The sequence below is a fragment of the Protopterus annectens genome, chromosome 2.part1, assembly GCF_019279795.1.
Source record: "Protopterus annectens isolate FY-2018-M chromosome 2.part1, PAN1.0, whole genome shotgun sequence".
NCBI classification, from domain to species: Eukaryota; Metazoa; Chordata; order Ceratodontiformes; family Protopteridae; genus Protopterus; species Protopterus annectens.
This window is the reverse complement of record NC_056729.1, coordinates 26057047-26085001: the sequence shown is the minus strand read 5'-3', so window position 1 is coordinate 26085001 and position 27955 is coordinate 26057047. Positions and strand designations below refer to the sequence as shown.

The 27955-nt window shown below is 37.0% G+C and overlaps 1 protein-coding gene across 1 annotated transcript in view; it reads right to left on the bottom strand.

Moving 5' to 3' along the window:
- The window catches only part of LOC122793948 (alpha-1D adrenergic receptor-like), a 521175-nt gene that overhangs the window by 475474 nt on the left and 17746 nt on the right, over positions 1–27955 (bottom strand). The gene's annotated exons all lie outside the window — the stretch shown is intronic.

The window sequence follows — 27955 nt, the reverse complement described above, 5'->3', positions numbered from 1 at the left end:
AAAAAGTTATTCACAGCTAATACTTAAGTAACCCTAGTTAACACTAACCTACTACCATCAGTGAGGGAAGATCTATGCCTGGCATACAGGGCATTGTCAGATCGCACTCTGATGGACCTCCTGCATATCAACAAAACAAACAGTACCAGAATTACCCATTGTGAAGACTTAGACCTTGCCTGTGATATAAATAGGACCTGCTGGAGAGATAGGCATGTATCCCAGAGACTACCCCATCTATGGAACAGGGTCCCCATCCATGTAAAGCAGAGTTCCTCCCTAATCCAATTCAAGTGCAACTTGGACAATAGGATGGGAAACCAGAAATTAATCCTTGGTTTGGCACCTATGTCTGTGATGCAAACAGGTAACCTGTAAATGATTCATCTCCCAGGCCCATGCTTACACTTATCAAGGGTATCTGAATTCGTCAGAGATTTGAGATGCATGGCTAGGCTTAAAAAGGCCCTTGTGGTCATTAGCCTAGTAAACACCTATGAACCTAATCACTTCTATGTAGAGCACATATTCTTATAAACCTCTAAACCTCTCTAAAACTAAACTTGACTAATGTTATAACAGGATTGCATACTTTTCTACAAACAAATGGAATTAAAGCCACCACTGGACTGCACTAAAGTAACTCATTTGGTTAAAACTATTTCACCATCTTAGATACAGCCAATTAATCATGGTGCAAAAAATAACAAACAGTTATTCAGCCTGCCTAGCTCTTAGTAGAATTCTTCAAAATTATACCCCACAACATCTCTTATTATCACATGTCAAAGAACTCCTTGTTACACACAAACCAAAAAAAAAAATCTGAAGGACACTCCCCGTACACTATAATATAGTAGTAAAGGCAAGGAACTCACTCGCTATAACAATCAGGTAATCATCTAACCTCCACATGTTCAAAACTACTTTAAAAACATTCCTTAGTCCTGGCTCCGTTCATGTTCCACACCAGACAAGACTCATCCCATATAGCTCTTTCTCCCCACCTTCATCTTCTGACCACAGTCTTTTTATCTTTCATGCCACTTCCTTGCAGACATCTTTTCCCTTCACTTCTTCCAGCTATAATCATTCTTCTGACCTATTATCCATGCCCTCTCCCTTACTATCATCTCTAGTTCCACTACTGAAAATCGTATTCAGTTGCTAGGCTGCCAAAGTATATACCTTTTAAAAACTATTTTGTAATTAGTAAGTCTCTCTTTCTCTAGTGACTTTATACGCATACTTTCTCTTTTCTTCTATAAACATATTCCTTACTTTATTAATATTTTTTTCTTGCGCTCTCATCTCTGATTCTCGTTGCCAGCTTATTTAATAATCCGTTTTTCAACTTGCTGTTATCGCTTTCTTTATCTCTTTGAATTTGTATGTTTTCCCTGCTTATTCTCACTTATGCACTTGTCACTTTCACCTCCTGTAGTTTTAAACAAATCGAGCTTAGTTCTTTCAGTCTTACTCTTTCTTACGTTACTCTGCATATGTTGTATTATACTTGTACAAATTACAAGTGTTGCAACTCTGTTTTATATCGTACTTGTATAATTACACTATTTTGCTTTTACCATAGTTTGCTAAGTAGGAGTCCTGAGAGAGAGTCATATCTATTGTTTTATACTAATCTTAGTTTTTCTGACTTTGTGTTTTTTCTATCTATATAACAAAAACTATGCACATAATATAACATAGGTCCCAGCCAGGTGGAGAAGAGCTGACTTCATCATGCCCAGGTACTATAATTTTCACATCAGAAAAATTGTGCTTTTCAGCAATATGTGACAATTAGAGCTACATCTTAATAATACTGAATACAGAGGATCAGAGGTCTTTTCCCACATGGATAAAACCAAAAAAGAAGATGAATTCTGTTTTTTTTTTTTTTTTTACTTTCTTGAGTTTCATTTTGTATTTTTTTTTTTTGGCCAATGAGCTCAGCAGAAGTCGTTCAAAACAGTACTGCAGTTTATGGCCACAAATTATGTCATGATTTTCATAACCTACAAATGCAAACTTTTTCTATGTAGTTTGACTTGAATCTTGTATTTTCCCCTGTTTGTAATATCATGGACAAATTGAGTTACTCCATGATCCTCCTATGAAAACATGTCAGGTCCTAGTTATCAAATAAAGTATATAAAATGAAAACAGATTTTGATTCATGGCTATGATTATCCCATGCTCTTCAGCTTGCAATACATCAGAGTCATAATCCAAAATTTAATACATAAATTGTTTAAGTAGAGGGGAGCTAATAGAAACAAGTCTGAAAATGGGGGATAGTTTAAAGCAATGCATCTAAAAATCAGCAGAAGTCAAACCCAAATCAACGTTATAAACAACAATGTTTTAAATGCTATTTTATGGATAGTTGTAGTGCATCAAGCTTTTACAAATGATTATTACACTTGCTAGCAAAACACATGGCAATTGTGTTAACACAACCAGCCTTTCAGAAGTCAGACATAATTTAGTTTTAAATTTCATCACAATAAAGCAGTGTTAAAGAAAAAAAGGAGGTATGAATGCTAGAAAGCTGTGACGCTGCAAAAATCTAATACCATTTAACTTGTTATTGTACAGGATTAAGCAGTTCTGCAATGGAGCTGAAGCGGAAAAGTTGCAAAAACTAGTACTATTTTGAAAGTTAATCAGATGAGATTACTTTAAATTGTGGCAGTTCTGGGAAACTCACTCATACATAAATAAACAGAAAGGTGGAGTTTTATGGATACATCAATGACTCCTGATTTGGAGTTATATATTTAACATGATATTGTAAAACTGTTACAAGTTATGCAGCACACACAGTTTGCAACCCAATGACTGAATTCACAGATTGCATTTATACTGGATAATGGTAGATGTTTTATCACAGAGTACTTCCTCTTTCATGAAATACTGCACAGTATGCTGCGAACTCTCAAGCCCTATGGGTTGATAAAAAGACAGAGACTGTTTAAGATAAAAAGGACACAGAGCTATCAGTAAATCAGCTGTCTTAAGGCAGCCATGTCAGATCAGTGATGTGCTTTATCCCTCTGAAGCACAACAGATACATGTACTGTATGTATTCTAAATTAACTTTGGAATCGCAGAAATCACACATAGTACAATGATGATCAGCTTAATGTTAAAAGGTCACATCTGGTAAAAACAGTATCCTTACTAAGCCAGACCAAGGTCACTGAGTACTCCCTCCCCCAAAATAACATTAGCATGTTTTTGTTTTTTTTTTTTAGCAGTTACAATCTATGAGAACTAATAAATGACTTAAAGGGTGTAAACATTTATTGGCACAGCTGTTTTAGATATTATAGATAAACATATGGAGTCATAATGGGCATAGAAACTGAGAAATCTATGCTGCCAGGTGGTTTACTTTGAGAGGGTTTTGGAATATACATATTAGTTGCTATTATATTATCCTTTAAGTAATTTAATTTGTGATCATGTGTTATAGTCATTTGTTTTTCATCAGGGTCCCATATAAAATGATGTCTGACCCTGATAGCATAATTAGCATAAATAAGTTAATACACACATGCATTTCTAAATATGTACATGCATACATACATACATACATGCATACATAAATGTAGATGTGCTCACATAAATGTATAGAAAACATGCAGGTTACTGGGAAATTAGGAGTTGCGAAGCATGACCTTTTATAAAAAGCATGGTGATTATCATTTCAATATCTTGGTAATAGTATCTTATGATATTTGAAGGGTAGTTTGCAATTAAATTCCCAGTTTTCAATTTTTTTCTTTCCTAAAAATTTAAGGAAGGACTCAAGCATACAGTGCAGACCTTGCTTAAAAGGCAGTGCACAGTAAATGGTACATAAAAGACTTTAATACAGACACTTTAAATTTGGTATCACTCCACCCAAAAAAATGGTATGCAGCTGTGCACCAGGCTGGGTTATGGTATAGACAACATATGTATCCTTCATAGGATTCTACTAGTATGGTATCAGCCACTGTACCACCACTGCTATAAATGGCAAAGCTGAAAGTAGCAGTGTGGGACTATTCCACTATTCCACGTATGTAGCATCTCTCCAACACACACCTCCATGGAAACACTGGTAAATAGCTACAACATTATTGAACATATGACAGAAATACTAGCTACTACAGGCAGTCATGCATTGTTAAAAACATACAGTGCATAACGTAAGACCAGCTTATTCTGTCTGCAATTTTTAAGTGGAGTTTTATGTACAACATTGCTTTTGATTTACTTGTGCAATACTATGATTGTGTGTATTTTTATTGCTGCAAAATATTTAGGATTAAGCATGGTAATAAATACTCAGGATACAGTTTCATGATGTGAAATTAATCACAACATTTGCAAACACATGGAAAGAAGGCATACTAAAATTGTAAGCACACTACCATATTTGCTTGGCACTGTAGCTCTCAAATGTCCAGAATTTTGCAGAAGGTCCAGATTTTTGCCTCATATTTTTAGTCTTTTCTTAAAAACATACTGGTTTACTAGCAAATCATTGAGAACTGAGGTCAATAAATAATAAAAGATGTTTGAGTTTCATGCCTCATATCCTTCAGAAAATGTATGCTAATACAAGAGCTCAAGTCACAAATCTGGCAAGTAATGTTACACCAATTTATTACTGCAGTAAATACACACACACTAAGTGCTTTCATTCCAAACACACGCCAGGGGGACCTTAATGACACACAATTAACCGATAATGTAAATTGTAAAAAATTTGTAAAAATGATGAAAGGTTATAAAACCACATTCAAAAAGTACTGTCCTATATTTTAATATACTTAGAAGTATGGTCGTTGATACCTGGGGTAGTATTGGCATTAAAGCCTCAGTTGCCATACCAACTCTTTGTACTCAAGTCAGCTTTCTAAATCACCTTCCCTCCCACTGAAGTAAACCTTAACAGTGATGAAAACATGCATTATTAAAAGAAGAGCATCTGGCCAAGTGTCAGATCAATGCATTAGTTGACTTTTCCTCTTAATGTCATATAGGTGCTTGTATATCCTGTCTTTAATCCTTTGCTGGTTTTCCCTACAAAAAATGTAGAACAGGGGATGCAACTTGTGAAGTAAACCACACTTGTGGTATCACGATTGCAATGCCCAGGACATAGAATGTCCCTTTAAAGCTTTCTACACTTACAGAAGGGCTGTCATTAATGTACCTTTTACATTTACATCTTCTCCATTTACTCATTAATTTCCTCAAGTGTGTCCCTATATCACCACCAGGATTCAATTCCAAAAGGTTTTTAATACTCTCTTATTAAAAACAATCTGCTGCACCTCACTTAACCTGTCCTTCATCTGAAGGGTGAACATAATCTTCCAAATCCTCTTAACTATGTCAGACTACTTGTGTACATCAACATTAAATAGAAAACCAATGGTAAGCTTGTGTCATTATTCATTGTCACTCTTCACTTCTTGTACAGATTTTTGGTTACCAGTCTCTTGCCTGAATTGGCTAACAAGATGTCATCAGAAGACAATGTGCCTACAAGTACAACTGGTGAAGGAATACCTGGTGACCTGACTACTTTATTATAACAACTGGTGAAGTTTGCTCCTCAGTCTAAGAACAATTCTCCATTTTTACAAGTCTCCAAGAATGGAGGGGTTCAGAGAAATCATGCAGCAGGTGTTAGTGGAGTTAAAATGCATAGAGGCATTTTGAATACAGTGGACAAGTCTCTACAACTGCAACTAATCTTTAGTGTTAGTTAATGTAGCGTCATAAATCTTGGCAAAAAGGGTTTAAATTAAGATTACACCATAAATGATCAGGCAACAAACATGTCACCATTGTTGAAGATGCAAAGATAATGTTAGATGACAATTAAAACTATGATAAATGTGTATCTATCGATGTCAAGAAAATATAATCTGTAGTTTATCTATTTCTAAACAGAATGCATTACCACTCCAGGGAGATTATTGCATTACTTTATACCTCACTGAGTGGATCTACTGTTAAATGCATTACTACATTTTGTTGTATTAAAACAATTATTGTGGGACAACATGAACATGCAAATTGATTCTCAGCTAGAAAACTCCCATAAATAAAAACTTGAACTATTTGGACTATTTCTCTCTCACAGGTTATACAAATATGACCTCTTTATGGTATATAATTCAAGATCCAATTCCATTTACATTGATAGTCTTTAATGAAACATTACAGAAGTATGATACACAAAAAAGAAATAAAACATTTGTTCAGCATTTGGAATGTCTATGCCTAGAACACACTCTTGGGGGAGCTAACACTAGATGAAGTAATTTACACTAAAATAAAGGTTAGTAATAGGAAACAAAATGTGATAGATATATTACACAACACCATTCTGGATTACTGAATAAGCTTTTCTTTAAAATCACATGGAGTCAGTTATTAACTTCATTCAAAAAATAATATTGATGTGTCAATACAGAAAATAAAAAATAACAACATGGAGTTACAGCAACTGAGCTTCTTGAAAAGCAATAGGTTGTAAGCCTGACAGCACTCTATATGGACAAAATAAGAATAAATCTTTTGAAACCCACTGCAACTGTGCAGATAAAATAAAGAAATATAGTAATGACTCCAATTTACAATTTAACTAGTCTATTCCATACTAAAGTATGCAATGTGTGGGAATCCTGAAGCCTACCTAAGGTATCTACATTGCTGATAATTACATTTCATGCATGCTTTTGGCTTGTAGAAGGGCCTGCCATGGACAGCCCTGGTTATATTCTAAAGTGCTGAAGATACAGATGTTCAATGCATATTGCTGGATACATATACATGGCAACATACAGTCCAGGTTATATTCTAGTGTGCTGACGGTGCAGATGTTTAATGGGTATTGCCCTATACACATACTGTAGTAACATACAGTCTTGGTTATATTCTAACATGCCGAAGGTGCAGATGTTTATTGAGTATTGCTGGATACATGTACCGTGGTAACATACAGTCCTGGTTATACTCTAGTGTGCTGAAGGTGCAGATGTTTAATGGGCATTGCCCTATATATGTACTGTGGTAACATGGGTTTATATTAGGAAGTCAAATGTTGAATAGAGCAAATGCTCTTACATCGACCCCTAATAACCGAAAACACAGAATGTTGAATGGCCAGAGCAGATTTTTTTCCCAGTGAAAAAAATTGCTGGGCCATTGCCAGGACTTCGTTGTTTCCTCCACTGTGGTGTGATCTCGAAGTTGGTATATTTTAGTAGGGGGGTGTGTGGGCACCATAGCCCCCAACTTTATTCTGTCTGCGGATTTGTTTTTTTTTTTTTGTTGGTTTGGAGCTGTTCCGTATGTTTGATATTGTGTGGTTTCGGTCTTTAGGTGTCGATGTAAGAGCGTTTGCTCTTTTCAACATTCAACTTCCTAATATAGACACTGGCAACATACAGTCCTGGTTATATTCTAGTGTGCTGAAGGTGCAGATGTTTAATGGGCATTGCCCTATACAACTACTGTGGTAACTTACAGTCCTGGTTATATTCTAATGTGCTGAAGGTGCAGATGTTTATTGCATATTGCTGGATACACGTACTGTGGTAACATACAGTCATGGTTATATTCTAGTGTGCTGAAGGTGCAGATGTTTAACTGGCATTGTCCTACATACATACTGTGGTAACATGCAGTCCGGGTTATATTCTAGTGTGCTGAAGATACAGATGTTTAATGGTTATTCCCCTATGCAAGTACTGTGGCAACATACATTCCTGGTTATATTCTAGTGTGCCAAAGGTGCAGATGTTTAGTGGGACTTGCCCTATATACATACTGTGGTAACATACAGTCCTGGTTATATTCTAGTGTGCTGATGGTGCAGATGTTTAATGGGGATTTCCCTATATATGTACTGCAGCAACTGTGATGATTGGGGAGAGATGGGCGAAGGCTGCCAGCCTAGTGAAATAGAATTTGATATATAATTCTGGCATTTGTAAATAAATATAAAATACAGGCATGTCTTCTTGAGTGTAAAAGAATACTGTGAAATGTGGAACTGCAAAATATGTGACAACATTGCACTCTACTGGCCCATTGAAGCAAGTTGTGACCCTTTCATGTTAGAATTCAGCTCCAGTGCATCTGGATGAAGGTTTCATGCCCATTGTTTTAAGGCTAAAGTTTATGACCAGAATTTACATATGGAAGGTGCTTTATTGCTCTGGTTTCTGCTAGAATGTATATGTGAAATGTCTTGTATTGTTGTAAGTTTCTGAGCAGGTGTTAGATTGCTACATAATGCAGTTTGTGGCATGAGAACTTAGACCAGGTGTTAAGATGATGCAATATGAATACTGGGAAAACCTAAGTGTCAAAATGATGTAATTTGGGAGGGCCTTAGAGACATGTTTGTTAGCAATGTTTAAATACTATTTCTCACAAGAGACTGGGAACATTTTGATCTTGGATATCTAACTCAGCACTCTGCCTAAGCTCACATGTACGTTTCTAGCACTGTGATTTCTTGTAGGAATAGTTAAACTAGTAAAGATTAATTAAGTATTTTTCTTTGAAATCAGACCTGTCCTACTGTATTACTTTAAGTTTCTGTGTGATCTCTGAACTCTTAGATATCTCTGTGGTGTAGTAGTTTTGTCTTGTGTTTTAATTATTTATTATTAAATATTTTAAAACCTTCTACCTGTGGCTTGTTTATGTAGAGAATAATTATGCTTTAGAGTACATTATATATTTATAGAGTTTACTGTCTAAGCCCTTCCAATAACCCTAGACTGAATAGTCACATTACCATTGGATAATAATATTGCACAGTAATACAAGTAAGGGCCTTTTAGCAGCTGATAATATTAGTTGGGTGATGGCAGGGATTACTACCGTATGGTCTGGGTAAAGGGGCACAGCTGGAGAATCTGTGTCAGCCTTTCCCAGGAGTGTCTGTGAAGTTGTATAAATACTTATCTCAAAGTGTGTGTGAGTTGTGTCAACTACTTGGGCAGGGAAACGTAGCACTGGTTGGACAGAGAGGGCACTGGAGGTTTTAGCTTGCCCAGCTAGGCTGAGGCTTGGACCCTAAAGCTGTGCCAGTGTGGAGTCTTATTGGAGACCTGGTGAGCAAGGGAGAAACCAGCCCCAGACTGACTGTGATCTCTGTGTGCACTTAAGGGAAATTGTACTTTACTGTGTGTATTAGTTATCCTTTCCTCTCTTCTATGAGATGACCTCCCTGGTGTTAGTGGTGAGGATTGAGGCTCCTTGATTGCTGGGCCAGGGCACGATCATCACAGTAACATACAGTCCTGGTTATGTTCTAGTGTGTTGAAGGTGCAGATGTTTAATGGGCATTGCCCTATATACGTACTGTTGTAACATATAGCCCTGGTTATATTCTAGTGTGCTGAAGGTGCAGATGTTTAATGGGTACTGCCCTTTATTTGTACTGTGGTAACATACAGCCCTGGTTATATTCTAGTGTGCTGAAGGTGCAGATGTTTAATGGGCATTGCCCTATATACATACTGTGGTAACATACAGCCCTGGTTATATTCTAGTGTGCTGAAGGTGCAGATGTTTAATGGGCATTGCCCTATATACGTATTGTGGTAACATAGAGCCCTGTTTTTATTCTAGTGTGCTGAAGGTGCAGATGTTTAATGGGCATTGCCTTATATACGTACTGTGGTAACATACAGTCCTGGTTATATTCTAGTGTGCTGAAGATACAGATGTTTAATGGGCATTGCTGGATACATGTACTGTGGTAACATGTGGTCTTGGTTATTTCTGATGGAAGCCTAAAGCAGTTGTACATTCCCTCTGGAATGAACCCATAACAGAGATGAATAAAATACTTTGTTTCTCTGCTCAAGGGCTTTTTACTGGCTGCTATTAGAAAGAAGCATAATAATAAGTGTGATGTCTGTGTGCAATTCTGCCACTGTTTTTGGTTAGACTTTAATAGACATCTTTAATGTTTTACTTGGGTGTAGGATAGCAGGGCTGCAGAATGGTGTTGGACAGGTGTATAAAGCTTATGTATATGTTTCTGTATACTTTATAAAAACTGTTTAAGGTTTGCAACTGTACTTGCATTTTTTTCTTCTGTGAAGCATAACAATTACTTATAAAATATGAAAATGTGCAGTTATATGAAAATTTATGAAAGAACATGAAATTATTTTGCTGCCTTTAGATATAGGGAGTAAATTAAAAACTTTGTGAGCTTCTCTTGGGGAAAGGACAGCTACACTAAGTATCTGCTTGATTTGAATCTGTGACTTCATTTTGTGTGTGTGTGTGTGTGTGTGTGTGTGTGTGTGTGTGTGTGTGTGTGTGTGTGTGTGTGTGTGTGTGTGTGTGTGTGTGGGTAGGTGGTTGATAGCCCAGGAGAAAACACAAGAGACATACAAACACAATAAAACTGCTTTTTCTAAGAAATTACCAAATAAAAAATTTCCAGAAAGTACTATGGACTGTAGCATCTGGACCCAATACAAGACCTCCTTCTCAGGCTAAGCTGAAATTGCCCTCTCTCAAGAAACAATCAAAGTACCAGAAATCACTTTATTGTTTTTGAGAGTGTTTAAAGGACTCTTACAGCGATAAGATTAGTTGTGTATTTTGTCTCTATCTGCTATTTACTGAAGATGCCTATTGTGTACATCTTGTCTGGACCAGTCAGATATAGTTAATAAAGATATAGTTGGTTAGACAGATTCTTCTTTTAAGTAGTGTATCTGCTTAAACTTTTAATTTTTTTCTCTCTGCAATGATATACTTCTCTGCATATTATATGATATACTTCTCTGCATATTTAATGTTTAACTGTACTGTCCAACTTCTTTTTTTCTAATGAAGTATATTTATTGCCCTTTAAAAGTTTGCTGTTAACTTATTCTTTACTTACTTATTAATTTGCTACACTTTTTATTTAGGCAACTGTACTGTCAAACTTCTTTTCAAATGAATTATATTTATTACTTTTATAAGCTCGTGGATCATTTATTCTTTATTTCTTTATTAATGTATTATTCAACAGTGTATTAATGTATTATACTTATTAATTGATCGATCACTACAATCAACGATTAGTTTTCTTGTACTGAAGTTTACATTCTCCTTAGCATATATTGTTTATGGTTATTGTTACTGTATATTTGAGAATGTTTATGATTATTGTCATTGTCTCTATTTTTCAAGTCTGTAATCATTGTTATAATCTCATTGTTTAAAGTTTTCTCTGTCTTCTGGCCTAGGCCATGCCTATAAAGGGTCTTCAGACTTGTGTACTTACCCAATTAGCAAATGCAGAAGTAGATGAATTGACAAGAGGGTACTTGCTTGAAGGGTGACTAGCTGCTGATATCCACTTTTGACTAGATGCACTGCTCTGCTATACATTGTCATTTGTATTTGTATTTATTTGGCTCATTTCTCAAGTGCAGAACAGTATATGGAGTTCCTCAGTCAAGTAATCTGGAGTAGTGGCAGTGATTTACCATGGGCAGGCCAGAAAGTTGTAGTACAGGAAAATATTACCAGTCTTTCCTGGAAAATATTCCTTGTGCATGTGTGTGTGTGTGTGTGTGTGTGTGTGTGTGTGTGTGTGTGTGTGTGTGTGTGTGTGTGTGAGTGTGTGTTTGCGCACGCGTGCATATGTGTGTGTGTGTGTGTGTGTGTGTGTGTGTGTGTGTGTGTGTGTGTGCGCATGTGTGTGCGTGCGCGTGTGTCTATAAATAGAGCTAGACAAACTAAAAGAGAGATTTCATGTGTGTGTGTGTGTGTGTGTGTGTGTGTGTGTGTGTGTGTGTGTGTGTGTGTGTGTGTATGTTTAAAATAGTTTATTCAAGATACAGTTACTGTAGGGAATGGAGAATTGGAATTCAGTGGAAGTGAATAAGCGGGTCCTGATTGGGGGATGGACAGTGTGGGAAGCCTGTTCGATTGGGTGAATTGTGTACACCTATATCCCAGGGCGACAATTTATATTTCCTACATGATCTTGAGGTCAAACTTCACTTATTATTATTTATGTTTTAATTATTCATTTGTGTTTACATGTCATAGTTCAATCTACTTGATTGCAGTGGTAGGAACATGAGACGATATACCATGGTCGCCATCAGATTATTGTAGGTAGTGCACCAGATCCAAGGTCTATGGCCCCCATCTAACATTACATTCATTCCCTCAAAAATTACCATAACAAATGAAAAAGTAAATGTGGTGTTATCTGTAGGAAATACTGTACCAATAATGTACCTACTTTGTTATTTAGAGAACATGCTATCAATGTGAATAAATGAACTGGCTAAATGGCTTGCAGTATGATATTGGATTAATTCTAATTCCATTTTACAAGGAGTATTAAAGCTGATTTTTTGTTGTTAAGATGCACACAGTGAGCAGTTAATTGCAAGCAGTGGTTTTGGTTTCACAGACTGCATACAGTATGCATTTGCATTTTTCGTACAGTCAGTTTAACACAATTCTTAATGAATTATTCACCTCATCATTCTCTTCATTTTACTGCTCCTACATTTTATTTCTCCATTTGGCTATGAGTTAAAAGTGTAAATTACTGTTAAAATGGCAATGACAGACCATATGAATATTATTCTTAATATTCCACACTGGCTGAATATTGAATAACAAATTAATCTTTGCTGAATGATCCCATGTAGTATCTGTATCATTCAATGCTATTTATTAATGCATTGTTTGCACCCTACAGTCCATCTTGTACTCTACACTGCTTTGTCACAAGGGTTGTCTGCACTGCTCTTATCGAATAGCTCACAACAGACTTCATGTAAATGAGCCTTAATATGTAATGACACAGGCTGTGATCATGCATATTCACAAAGTGCCTATATGTAGGTAATAATCAGGTACATCAATGTCCTTTATGTGGCTGCCCCGGTCTACAGTGCCACAGGGACATATGTGACACTCATGACAGCCTTTAACAAATCTTATTTCAGAATTGATTAGTGACATCTGTGACCCTGGCCACTGTAATTTGATTTTTAATGCAAGAACAAAATGAGTGTGCATATTATGAATGCAGCTGTTCAAGGTCTGTGTAGTGATGATATGCACACTTGTTACATGCTCCATTTAGCCTCCAGATGGCTGTACTGGTGCTTATGCTCTGCCTGAGATTTGAACTAGTACTGGGCTGTGTTAAGGGATTTTTTGGACAATGTATTTTGTATATCAGCTATTTACTGAGTATCAGGATAATTCAGAAATTTTAAAATGAAGCAAAGAGGGGAACTAGATCACAAGTAGTGCATAGATTCATAGGACCATAGGTTCATAGATGTGTACTAGGCTAATGGCCCTGGAGCCTTTACAAACCTAGCCCATAGGATTGCCCTGGCATTGTGCCACCTGACCTTAGTTCCCAGTGGCTCTGTCGAGTAGAGGGTGTTATTAATCATCACATGACTGGGATGGTCAGCTTGAAAGACAAAGAAAGAGGATGTAATCGAAACCTGAAGCATTTAAGAAAAGAGTACTGACCATGTGCCACTGGAAGAGGAAGAGTGAAATGGGGATAGTGGACTTCAAGAAATGGCATCCTTATATTTGTGTTGGACTAACATGATTATGAGAAGTTGAGAACCAGCAGATGGCTGCATTTCTGTGTTTAGAAGACTATAAAAAACAGCAAATGCCTTTGTTGGAGTTTGCATATCCATGAATATCAATAACCCATTTAAAGGTAAGAGCATTTTTTTAATGTTGGGGGGGGGGGTAGGATGTAATTTACTATGTTACAATGTATTGATGATGCATGCTGAAAGTCACAAATACTGCCACGAAGGGGCTTGCACCCATTTATGCTGGTAGTAGGGATGGTAGCTCTCTGACACGCTCTGTGCTACTGACATGCTGAGCTGATGCAGTAAGGGAATTAGGGTGCTCCAACAGTCCATGCTAGTACACAGAGTATACATACCATGATCTCAACAGCATGCATTTTATGATCAGAGTGTCATAATCTGTAAAGCACTGTGCATATTCACATCAGTATAGCCTACCCCAGGTTACTTCATACTGTATCCTTTAAATTACCTCTTGAGAACTCTGAAGACTGCATGCCTCATGCTGCATGATGCTCAGAGGTTTTGCTTGATGAAGAACATTCTGTAGTGATGAAAACTCTTCATAAGTCCCATCTACAGTCTCTTAGTCAAAATTTGTTTCAAGATACCTTTGTTTTATTCAAGACAAGACTGTAATAAGCCAGTTGTAGCAATGGTGCTTGCAGTCTTTCATATAACCCTAATTCTCAAGAAACTCTTTTCTTCTACACATCCAGCATAAAATAACCAGAATCCTTTGTTTTAGAATTGCTATTCAGCCATTTTATGAACCCAGAACCACTGTATAATGTCACTTAAGTTATAAAATGCATAACTAGCTATAGTGATTTAAGGCATTCACCTTATTGGCATGAAGTGCAAAAAACTGGAAAACAGCAACCTTGTAGCCGGAAAGCCAACTCTAACCAAAGGAATTGAGAATTCAAAGTAACTTCTTTAACGCAAAAGTTTTTATTCTTAAAAAGTAGCGTTTTTCCGCGTCCTGCCTCAGCTTCATCAGAAGAAAAATACAAATGGAAACAGCTAACAAAACATTTAAATACTCTCATAGAGGAAGTGACAAAACAAACCTAAACATGTGAGCTTAATTAAAAATAATTACATAATTAAAACAAACCAATAAGTACTTAACAAAAACTGTTTGTACTAAAATTAAGAATACATTCATTGTATATTGTGAAAATGTACTTTTAGTAATATAAAACCATTTTTCAAAAAAACCTATCAGTATTACTACACAAGAAGTCAGTAACATACTGTTCTTAAAGAAGAAGTCTGAAACATTTACCTAAAATAACTTTTCAGCTTCAATATACATGAAATATTGCAGTTCTCATTTAGGCCAACAGGTCTAAATGCATCTAGATTCAACTGCCAAGCTAATTCAGTACATTCAAGAATGGTTTCAACAGGACCACCCCTAATGTTAAAAGGTACCTGGTCAATACCCATAAATCTAAATGAGTGCCCTGGGTTATTATGTACATGTTTTGCTAAAGCATTCTCCAGCAGTGGTTTTTAAAGGTGTTGGTAAACTCTTTCTTTCAATTTTTTTCCTATATAAAACGATGGGCAACAGTTGCACAAAGCAATGTAGACCACCGATTTAGATTCAAGATATCCTATGATTTATCTGGTACCTTGTATTTCTAACAAAGAAAGAGTTACCTGTCGTTATAACTTTACACATATTACAATGGCGCATTTAAATGAGCCTCTAGTCCTTGCTGTGACATGGGAATGTGATGTTCGTTGTAATATTTCTTTTAAATTATTACTTCTTCTGTATATAACAAAAGGACGTTCACCTAACTTCTCAATAAGGTTAACTGAATTAATGACCAATGGCCAGTTTTTTAAAAATATTGCCCAAATATCATTGGAATTTAGATTATATTGAGTAATAAAACTCAAAGAAAAATTCCTAAAGGTAGTAGAAACATTTTGATTTATTGATTGATTGGCAGTAGCAAAGGGCATCAATACCTTGGTTCAACAAAGGTTTGTATATACCACTAACTCTCTTGGAATCAACCTCTAAAATGAGGTCATTTAGAAGCTCAATAGGATAACCTCGGTTTAAAAATAAATCCTTAAGGAACTGACACTCAGTTCTAAAGTCATAAAGTACTACATCCTTCCTGCACGCAAGCTGACCCTTAACTATGGATTTTTCTGTTTGGGTGGATGCAAGCTAGTGTAGTGCAGGAAGGAGTTGCAGTATGTTGGCTTCCTAAAAATCTTTGAAGAATATACTCCTTCAGTAAAGTCTTTCGTTAGTCTCACATCTAAATAGTCTGTTTCAACAGTGGAGAAATTAAATGTAAATTTTAACCAATCCGTAGTGTTGTTTATGTAATCAACAAAAGACTGTGCCTCGGTTCAGTTCCTTTAAACAGGATAAATATATCATCCAAGAATCTAGTGTAGTATTTTATGTTCTGCATTATAGATTCATTGGATAGAATAAACTGCTTTTCCCAAAAGGCTACAAACAAGTTAGCTCACGCTGCAGGGCGAGCCCCATGCTTATTCCACATTTCTGTAAGTAGTATTTCTGGTAATACAAAAAGTTAGAAGACAGTACTATGCTTAAGAGCTCAGTGATTATGTATATCTCCTCCTGTGGGGCGTTTAAACTTTCCATCAAAAGTTGTAACCATTCCACTGCTTCATCATGTGGAATAGATGTATATAAATCCGCGACATCAACAGTTAGGAAGTTCAACTCAGGGTTGAAGTCAATACTGTTGATGTCCTTGCAGATTGTGGAAATTTTTTTCACATATTTTGATAAAATGTTGTCTATTAATTTCGAACAGGGGTAGGTCATAGAAGACCTACCGTCTATTAGTGCCCTCATGCGGGGGGTTTTATGGTCTTTGTGTATCTTTGGTATTCCAAACATAACAGGCAACTTTGGTGTAATGATGTCAATGTAATTGTATGTGTCTAAATCAATTTTGCCTGCAAGGAAAAGATCACGAAAGTATCCCTAATGGCCTTGAGTTACATTAACCTCATTTAAAGAGGAAACTTCATAAGCCTGGGATGTAAGAATCTCAAGCATTTTCTCCTTGTATTGGGAATCGTCAAAGACCACCAAACCACCCCCCTTTGTCTGGCTTTAGAAACCAGCTATTTAACCAATGAAATATTCATGTTTCTAGAGCCCATATTTTTAGAAACAGTGAAAAGATGTCTTATGTCAATTTCACACATCTGCTCAAAAGCAGTAGATTGGGTTGAATGGGAGGGTTAAATACACTAGGTAACCTTAGTTTGTTATAATCTATTGTGGTCTCGTTGTTAAGTAACATTCTCAAATTCAACTTACATGTAACATTTCAAATCAATAAGAGTTTTGCTAAATTTCCATATGTGCTAGGGATAAAAGTATATCCTAATGCTAAAAGTTCAACAGAGTGTACATCTAGTTCTAAAGTAGAAAAATTATAGATAGTAAAATCTTTTTTAAGGTTGGTGTAAATGGTAGGAACTTGTGGGGAGTTCTAGGTCTACCTAGGGTACTATTCTCTATCCTTATCTCATCCGGTTCGTAGCCACCCCTTGTTTCCTCTGGTTGTTCCCTAAAAAAACATTCTCTTTAGTGGCTGTGGCTTGGCCTTGATTTTGTTGTCCAGGCCCCCCCATTGTTTTTTGAAATCTATTACTGTTATAAACTTTTGAAGTACCCTTTAATCTGTTGCTTCTTCTCACTCCCTAGCAGAGGTAGAAGGAAGCTCACCTTCTTCACCTGTACTAAATGTTTGCTCTGTTTCAGGCATGGTGGAAGCCTCATTAGGTTCTGCATTCTTAGAAACTGGAAGTCTAATAGTTAAATTAGGGTAAGCCTGACTAGATGAGTACACTGCCCTGTCCCTAACCAGTTTTTTATTTTTATTAGTTTTTAACTTGTTTAACAAGGCATCTATACTGAAAAATACGTTCATAGTCAAATTTGAACTGCAAAAAAGACATATTATTTTTGATTTCTTCATCAAGTATATTCACTTCAGATATAAGCGACAAAATGTGTATGTCGTAATGCTTCACAATAACATTTAGTAATTGGAATCCTTGTTCCTGGAATAAACATTCAAGTTCTGCAATATAGGCATGATCTACTAACAGTCCCGAGTAAAGTTATTCCTAAACCCTTTGGTATTAATTTTCTTTAGACATTGCCTAAAATAGGCAGCCTCAAGCTGCAGTTTTTTTAATTTAAGCAACTTTAGATCAAATACCTTTAGGCAGTCATTAAGTTTGTTCACATCCTTCTCTATAGTTGAAGTGTTCTGAAAATCCACTCCAGTCTGGTCGACTGGAAGGAAAGAGAAGGGATTTTCCTTATTAATCCAGCTTGACAAAGAAACATCGTCAAGCTCGGTTCGCCTTCATGCAAAGTATTCAAACCAGAGACTGATGGTGTGCATATGTTAGAATTAACAACAGCAACAACAGATTGTGCAGTGTCGTTCTGCACTTGGGAATTTGTAGGAAAAAACCCTGTCTCACTTGTAGTAGGCAAACAACCTTCACGGTGGTTGGAACGCCCAGTACTTTGTTGTTTACTCCGTTGAGGTAATCCTCTTGGCGGTTGGGCTGCTGGAATGGCACTTTCTGAATCCGAAAGTGATACTGGAACGGAAACTGGTACACCAACTTGTTCAGTATTTCCGAGTGTTACTTCTTGTTCAATATTTCCGGTTGTGATAGGTTTACGTTCAATAGCATCCATACGGATGTGTAAAGCCTCTATTTTTTGAGAAATAGAAGCTAATAACGAATAAATGTCACCTTCATTAACACTTTTAGAGTTAGTAGCTGTTCCAAAAAGGTTAGGGCTAACCGGACAAACAGGAGTACTTGATTCCATCATAAAACAAGCAAACAAACTGGTGCAAAACTGGAAAACAGCAACCTTGTGGCCGAAAGCCAACTCTAACCAAAGGAATTGAGAATTCTTTATTCTTAAAAGTAGCTGTTTTGGTTCGGCTGCCTCAGCTTCATCAGAAGAAAATACAAATGGAAACAGCTAACAAAAACATTTAAATACTCTGACAGCATAGAGGTAATAAAACAAACCTAATCATGTGAGCTTAATTAAAAACAATTACATAATTAAAAACAAACCAATAAGTACTTAACAAAAACTGTTTGTACTAAAATTAAGAATACATTCATTGTATATTGTGAAAATGTACTTTTAGTAATATAAAACCATTTTTCAAAAACCTATCAGTATTACTACACAAGAAGTCAGTAACATACTGTTCTTAAAGAAGAAGTCTGAAACATTTACCTAAAATAACTTTTCAGCTTCAATATACATGAAATATTGCAGTTCTCATTTAGGCCAACAGGTCTAAATGCATCTAGATTCAACTGCCAAGCTAATTCAGTACATTCAAGAATGGTTTCAACAGGACCACCCTAATGTTAAAAGGTACCTGGTCAATACCCATAAATCTAAATGAGTGCCCTGGGTTATTATGTACATGTTTTGCTAAAGCATTCTCCAGCAGTGGTTTTTATTGTGTTGGTAAACTCTTTCTTTCAATTTAAGATATCCTATGATTTATCTGGTACCTTGTATTTCTAACAAAGAAAGAGTTACCTGTCGTTATAACTTTACACATATTACAATGGCCGCATTTAAATGAGCCTCTAGTCCTTGCTGTGACATGGGAATGTGATGTTCGTTGTAATATTTAACATTGTAACATTTAGACACATACAATTACATTGACATCATTACACCAAAGTTGCCTGTTATGTTTGGAATACCAAAGATACACAAAGACCATAAAACCCATGAGGGCACTAATAGACGGTAGGTCTTCTATGACCTACCCTGTTCAATTAATAGACAACATTTTATCAAAATATGTGAAAATTTCCACAATCTGCAAGGACTCTTGGTCCTTTCTCCGTGACATCAACAGTATTGACTTCAACCCTGAGTTGAACTTCCTAACTGTTGATGTATCTATTCCACATGATGAAGCAGTGGAATGGTTACAACTTTGATGGAAAGTTTAAACGCTCCACAGGAGGAGATATACATAATCACTGAGCTCTTAAGCATAGTACTGTCTTCTGACTTTTTTGTATTCGACCAGAAATACTACTTACAGAAATGTGGAATAGCCATGGGCTCGCCCTGTGATGAAGGCGTAGCTAACTTGTTTGTAGCCTTTTGGGAAAAGCAGTTTATTCTATCCAATGAATCTATAATGCAGAACATAAAATACTACACTAGATTCTTGGATGATATATTTATCCTGTTTAAAGAAACTGAACCGGAGGCACAGTCTCTTGTTGATTACATAAACAACACTACGGATTGGTTAAAATTTACATTTAATTTCTCCACTGTTGAAACAGACTATTTAGATGTGAGACTAACGAAAGACTTTACTGAAGGAGTATATTCTTCAAAGATTTTTAGGAAGCCAACATACTGCAACTCCTTCCTGCACTACACTAGCTTGCATCCACCCAAACAGAAAAAATCCATAGTTAAGGGTCAGCTTGTGCAGGAAGGATGTAGTACTTTATGACTTTAGAACTGAGTGTCAGTTCCTTAAGGATTTATTTTTAAACCGAGGTTATCCTATTGAGCTTCTAAATGACCTCATTTTAGAGGTTGATTCCAAGAGAGTTAGTGGTATATACAAACCTTTGTTGAACCAAGGTATTGATGCCCAATTTGCTACTGCCAATCAATCAATAAATCAAAATGTTTCTACTACCTTTAGGAATTTTTCTTTGAGTTTTATTACTCAATATAATCTAAATTCCAATGATATTTGGGCAATATTTTTAAAAAACTGGCCATTGGTCATTAATTCAGTTAACCTTATTGAGAAGTTAGGTGAACGTCCTTTTGTTATATACAGAAGAAGTAATAATTTAAAAGAAATATTACAACGAACATCACATTCCCATGTCACAGCAAGGACTAGAGGCTCATTTAAATGCGCCCATTGTAATATGTGTAAAGTTATAACGACAGGTAACTCTTTCTTTGTTAGAAATACAAGGTACCAGATAAATCATAGGATATCTTGCGAATCTAAATCGGTGGTCTACATTGCTTTGTGCAACTGTTGCCCATCGCTTTATATAGGAAAAAGCGAATCAAATTGAAAGAAAGAGTTTACCAACACCTTTACGCAATAAAAACCACTGCTGGAGAATGCTTTAGCAAAACATGTACATAATAACCCAGGGCACTCATTTAGATTTATGGGTATTGACCAGGTACCTTTTAACATTAGGTGGTCCTGTTGAAACCATTCTTGAATGTACTGAATTAGCTTGGCAGTTGAATCTAGATGCATTTAGACCTGTTGGCCTAAATGAGAACTGCAATATTTCATGTATATTGAAGCTGAAAAGTTATTTTAGGTAAATGTTTCAGACTTCTCCTTTAAGAACAGTATGTTACTGACTTCTTGTGTAGTAATACTGATAGGTTTTTTGAAAAATGGTTTTATATTACTAAAAGTACATTTTCACAATATACAATGAATGTATTCTTAATTTTAGTACAAACAGTTTTTGTTAAGTACTTATTGGTTTGTTTTTAATTATGTAATTGTTTTTAATTAAGCTCACATGATTAGGTTTGTTTTGTCACTTCCTCTATGAGAGTATTTAAATGTTTTTGTTAGCTGTTTCCATTTGTATTTTCTTCTGATGAAGCTGAGGCAGGAGCCACAGCAAAAAACTACTTTAAGAATAAAAACTTTTGCGTTAAAGAAGTTACTTTGAATTCTCAATTCCTTTGGTTAGAGTTGGCTTTCCGGCTACAAGGTTGCTGTTTTCCAGTTTTTTGCACCAGTTTGTTTGCTTGTTTTTTACTACCGTTTATTGGCATGAAGTAGGAGAAATATCTATCCCAGCAGAGTGTAGCCTCCCAATCATCTCAAATGCCCAGGTGAGAGCTGCTCTCTCTAAAGCTAAAAACACAGCATCAATGGGACCAGATGGTATCCCCAGCTGTGTGCTACACGAACTCAATGAGGAACTAAACCCATGCATAAGGCTGCTGTTTAATCTTAGCCTTACCACAGGATACGTACCCAAAGAGTGGCGTACGGCAACTGTGGTCCCACTCCACAAAGGCGGTGCTTCTACTGACCCTGGTAATTACCACCCCATAAGCTTAACAAGCCTGGTCTGCAAAGCTATGGAGAGGATCATAATGGAACTCATAAATAAAGACATAGGGGACCTACAGACATTGGATCCTACCCAATTCGGCTTTGTCAAGGGCAGATCATGCCTCTTGAACTTGGCTGACTTTTTTGAAACAGTCACCAAGGCCATTGATGAGGGTAAGGCAGTTCACACAGCCTACCTTGACCTTGCAAAAGCTTTCGACACAATACCCCACTTGGGTATCATAGAAAAGCTCACCAGCTTAAATGTAAACCCATATGTCACAAGATGGGTTGCAAACTGGCTCAAGGACAGAACCCACAGGGTTAGAGTTGCTGGTGCCATGTCAGACTCCAAGCCGGTCACAAGTGGTGTCCCACAGGGCTCAGTCCTGGGCCCCTCTTGTTCGGCATCTACTTTTCAGAAGTGCAGGCAAACATAGGAGGATTGTGGCTGACAAAGTTTGCAGATGACTGCAAACTGGGCGCCATAGTTGAAAATCCATCAGACACAGATATCCTTCAGAGAGGTCTCACAGAAACGGATAACTGGTGCCAGAGCCATGGCCTTAAGCTAAACACCAAAAAATGTATAGTCATACCCTTTGGTAAAAACAAGGTAACCCCAAGTTACCACATAGGTGGCAATCCATTAAGCACAGAAGAGGTTATCAGGGACCTGGGGACCCAAGTTGACAGTAACCTTTCTTTTGACACTCACATTGCTAAAGTGGTTAGGAGGACCTTCTACATTGCCCACCTGATTATGAAGGGATTCACATCCAGATCAAGGGAGGTCATTGTTCCCCTGTACTCTTCACTTATCAGACCAATGATTGAGTACAATGCCCCATTCAGAATGTATCTTACCCGACACCTGCAGCAATTGGAAAGACCCCAAAAGTTCCTCACCAAAAGGATAAAGGGGCTCAAAAATATGCCATATGCTGCCCGACTGAAGAAACTCCAGCTCTATTCAGTCGCATACCGTCTGCTCAGAGGTGACCTGTGCCTGACATACAAAGCCATGTCCAACCCAGAATTAATGGACATGCTCCACCTCAAAAAATCCAAATCCACCAGAGCCACAAGAGCAAGAGACTTAAACCTCAACACGGATATAAATAGGATGTGCTGGAGGGACAGATTCATCACCCAGAGACCCCCTATGCTGTGGAACAGAATCCCGGTCCATGTGAGACAGAGCACCTCGCTGGCTCTGTTCAAGAGGAATCTTGACCAGTGGATGGGAGATCATAGGTTTACCCCGGGGATCATCTCTGTATCACTGCTGGACAGAGGCACAGCAAACTAATGGGTATAGTATTCTTCAACCTAAGGGGTGGTGAAAGCCACACAACTCTGGCTAGGCTTATAAATGCCCTAGGGCAGATAGCCTAGTATGAACCTATGAACCTATGAACCTATTGCAGCATATATAGTTAACAATAGTCCATATATAGTCTTTTTAACATCAGTAATTAGTAGAAGAACATCACTAACATGGCTGAACTGAAAATGCACAGCACTGGTCTAATAACTGCGTGTGCCATTTCTGGTAGTCTGATTTTTTTGTGCAGTACACAATACTACAACTAAATATTTCATTCAGAATATATGAAGTCAGAGTGCCCAAGGGCTGCTGGCCACATGAAGTCATTCAACTCATTGTAAGGTGAAAAAAGAAAAGGCTGAAGAAAAACTGTGGCAAAACAAAGAACAATAGAAAGCTATCCAAATATTTTGTCTTTCTTGCTAAGGCACAACTACACAAAGTAAAACACTTCTGATGCAATGAACACATGGCTGATTAAAGCTTAGGTTGTATCATTAGGAACATTCACAGAATAACAGATGGAATGAAAGGAAAAAACAAGGCATCCTCTGCTGGCACAAGTAAGCACAATTCAAGATGACCTGGAATTGTTAGGATGATGTCTGGCTGTGGAGTCCATCCTCAGTGACATCTAAGTGTGAAACAATCATCAGTGTGTGAGCTCCGGTTTCATATTCAGCACCTTGCTTTGTCTGGAGAATTGTGACAACCAGAACTGAATCTGTATGTGTGATCAGTGTCTCACGATCACCTTCAGTAATACAAATGTGATGTGGTTTAAGTCCTGTGATGCATAAATCTGCATCCTTGGCACAATAGTTATATGCAAATGCCAAGCCACACCTGCCCATCGAATTTAAAATAACGCACTGAGCTGCTTACATCCACAAGAAATGAGATACTGCTGTTAATATTCAGCTATGATTAAGAGACAGAGAGAGTGCAGGAGGATTTACACCACTGAGCCTGTTACGTAAAGAAATGGCTGTGATTGCAAGTTTTAACTCACTCTAATTATTTAATGAATTCCTAGCTACCAAGACGTCTCGCAGTGTTGAAGTGGGTCAATGACTGATGAAAGAAATAATTTGGCGTATTCATCCTCATCTCTCCTATTATTATGCTATCCCTATCAGAAATCTGTAGAGCTTAATAGGTGACAAATGCAGCTATTTCCATGTTTCCATAACGTTACAGAAGTGCATTTAATTCACCAAACAGTAACATGTAATGTTTTATAATTATTATTAAGAAACTTAAGCAGAAGTGAAAATATATATTACCCATAACACACATTTCACTTTAGCAGCTGGAAATTCTGAATGAGCAGCATGTTCAACAGAAAATGATACAGTTTCTTTATTCTGCTTTTCAAGTATCAACGATGACTTGAAGGAAATACTTGTAATGCAAAGCTGACCGATTTTGTCCACAGACTTTCAAAACCATCAGTACACCAATTGCATTCACTATCTTTCTACAACTGAATCATGTGACAAATAAGTTAATTAAAACACATAACATAAACATACAATGAACTAATTTAATTGATAAAAGTGAATTTATCAAGAAATTAATCTCTTAAAACATCTATTATATAAATAAACATTCATTTGACTTGAAATGAACATCATTTTAACATTTAATTGATATCAATGTAGTCATTTATACCAGGTGGTTTTCCAGAATTCAGCTTCAATTGCATTTCAATTCTTACTTTCATGAAAATCTCTAAAAGGGCCACATCTATTACATGTATACACACTATTGAGAACATTTTTTTAAGTTCTGTTGGCTCTTTGTACCATTTGTGAAAGTTTTGGGCTTTCCCAGTATTTAACATAATAAGACAATAGACTAGAATTAGTTTCTTGTGAAACTAATGTTATTCTTGACAGTTCTGATGAATTTTCAGAGCATGCAGACATGCAGGTATAGTGCTTGTGTTTTTACACAGCTCACGCCTCACAGACTAGGTAACTACTTTGCCTTCATGATGGTAAAGAGCTCCATTTATAGCCAAACTGGTACAAAATGAAAGTATACATCACCAAAATCAAACCAAGGCCTGTTAGCTCTATAAGAAACTTTATATAGTATGATTTTAAGTGGCAACCTCTTCAAGTACAGCAGAGGAATGAAGGACCTGAATTACAACTATAACAATCACTTCAGAGCACCTCAAAAGCCATGACATACCTTATGAACTGTTCAGACAGCAATCTGTGTTCAGTTAAAAAAAAATCTAGAAAATTTAGAAAAAGAACACAAATGTCCACATGAAATAACATTCCAAATAAAAGTATTATATCGTCTGCTTTGTCAGTTTTTGCAAGCAGTTCTCAGTGAACTGAAAGGTGCGAATGTGTCCAAGCAACTCATTTGTATGACACATATAATGTTTCAAAAGCAAAAGATATCAAGTCAGTGCACATGCTTTGTGGAAAACACAGAAATATAATATTGTAAGTAAAGTACAGATCTTCTACAAATGTCTAAACTATGCAAAATCAGTAAATTGACATTGGCACTTTTTAATGAGTAACTCATTCAAGCTGATTATGATTCGACAGCAATCTTATAAAAAGCACATGACCAGAACTAATGCCAAGCTTTCCTTTTCAGGTGGGCTGAGAAGAAACTAAGACAAGACTCAGTAACTGCATTGCTATTTTTCTTTCACAGATTAGACTGCAATGACCTTATCTGCACATTATGGCTAGATGAACATATCTTTGTAACTTGTGTATACAGTTAAGACCAGAAGATGTGCACTCCTGTAAGGCTAGTTACTAGCAAGCTCTAATTTGATAATACCAAGTCTCTCTGCTCATATATTTCTCTGACATGGCTGTTGCAAGATATGAAGGTACAAACTAATTTGCAAACACAACAGTTGCAGCTTAGAAATGGATCCAATCAGCTTCGGTAGACAAGATTCTTGGATTCAAAAGCTAATCGAGACATACTGGCATGGATTTTTGACAAGATGCTTAGTATATAGTGTGCATTTGCACCACAAACTGCAACATACAGACAAGCATAAGACAGTACTGAATCATAAGCTCATTTTGAGTTTCAGTGCAGTGAATATAAATGCACAACAGTAGATCTAAGAAAATGACTCTGTGATGGCAAGCAACTGAATCGGTGCAGTAAAAATGAGGTCTTAATGATATTAAAATATATGCAAAGTGAATATAGTAATGATTCATAGTCACCACAGAAGAAATTGTGCAGCTGTGTGTGCCTGACTATAAAGTGGCAAAGCATGCCAGAATTTGAAATATCATCATTGCAAGCAGCATGAATGTCTGGCTTTGCAGTAGTAATCACCCAGGAACATGCTGTAGTCCTTGGAGCTATCAGTGCCCATCTGTGTATATGCAGTTCCATCTAACACCAACATAAACATTGTCAGCGGGGGTCGGTTTGCTCCACTTTCATTGATCTGCAGACTTTAGAGTCAGTTCAAGCAATGTACAGGTCTTGAATGACATGTGTCACCCACACATAGACTCATTAGGAATTCCTGGGTTTCCTGTACCAGTGGAGACCAAGTTATATGTAGGTCTTTAGGGACTCACTGCCTCTAGAGTAATCAATATGTCTCCCAATATAAATACGCCTGTGTAATGAAGATCAGATATGATTTCCTAGTGTACAACAGAAAAGGGTTAAAATCATGCATGTTTTCCATACTGCCTGCCTTCCCGAGGTACAGGGAGCCATAGACTATCACTGCATACATGCACTAATAAAGGCCCTGCATATCCCACAGTCATAGCAATTTGTGAACAGGAAGGACTGTTTATTGAACTGCCATATAGTGTGTAATATGTATGGGCTCATAACCATGCAACATAACACTCAGGCAGTTAGCGTTATTCACATATGTGGTACAGGTTTTACTTGTATCACCATGTCTTGCACATTGAAATAAAGCAGGGACATCAGCTAGGTAATTGCAGGTATTGAGGTTACTAAGTGTACAGTTACATGTCTAATATCTTTATATGCACCCCCCATGACATGCTTGTTCATACTATGTTGCAAATGTACAAACTCACAGTATCATAGAGTGAGTAAATGGCTTGGACATACCATGCTTCTGTTGTCTCAACAGGTCTGGGGCACTCCAGTATGATCCTGCCTCAGCCTAAAAATGTTTATAGCATGATCCTGCCACAGCTTGAAGGATGTTTATAGCATGTTGCATTCTGCATAATATGCTGGAAAGCATATGGTCAGGTCACACTGTGAGTCAGAAATATTTCCATTTAACACACAAGAGGCAGGGTACAGTGGAGCCCTGTCATGTGCTCAGATGGTTAGGGACACAATGACACATGTATGTCTAAACTGACTGGGTGAGGGGAATATCACAACAGTCTGAAATGGGTGTCATGAGCTGATAGGTATTCTGCATCACAGACAGTTTCCTTCTGCAATGGCACTGTGGTCCCAGTATGTGACCAGGGCTGTTGGAGAGGAGATAGATGTTCTATGTGATAGACAATCTTATGCGATGTGTTTTGGATGTCACTATGTGACCATGATCTATGGCTACTATGCAGTATTGCTGCACTGATAATTGTAGTCTGTCCTGACAGGGATAGTGTGTAAGTGTAAGACTATGATGCAGATGTCCATAAGATTTCCTGGTGATGGAGGGAGAGAGTTATGACCTCCCAACAAAGAAAAGTGGCAGAGAGCTGTACATGTCCAATAGCAGGTATGGACTATGTACCCAGCAATGGTCATGACCACCTACATAGCAAGTCCAATAAGTACACTTCATT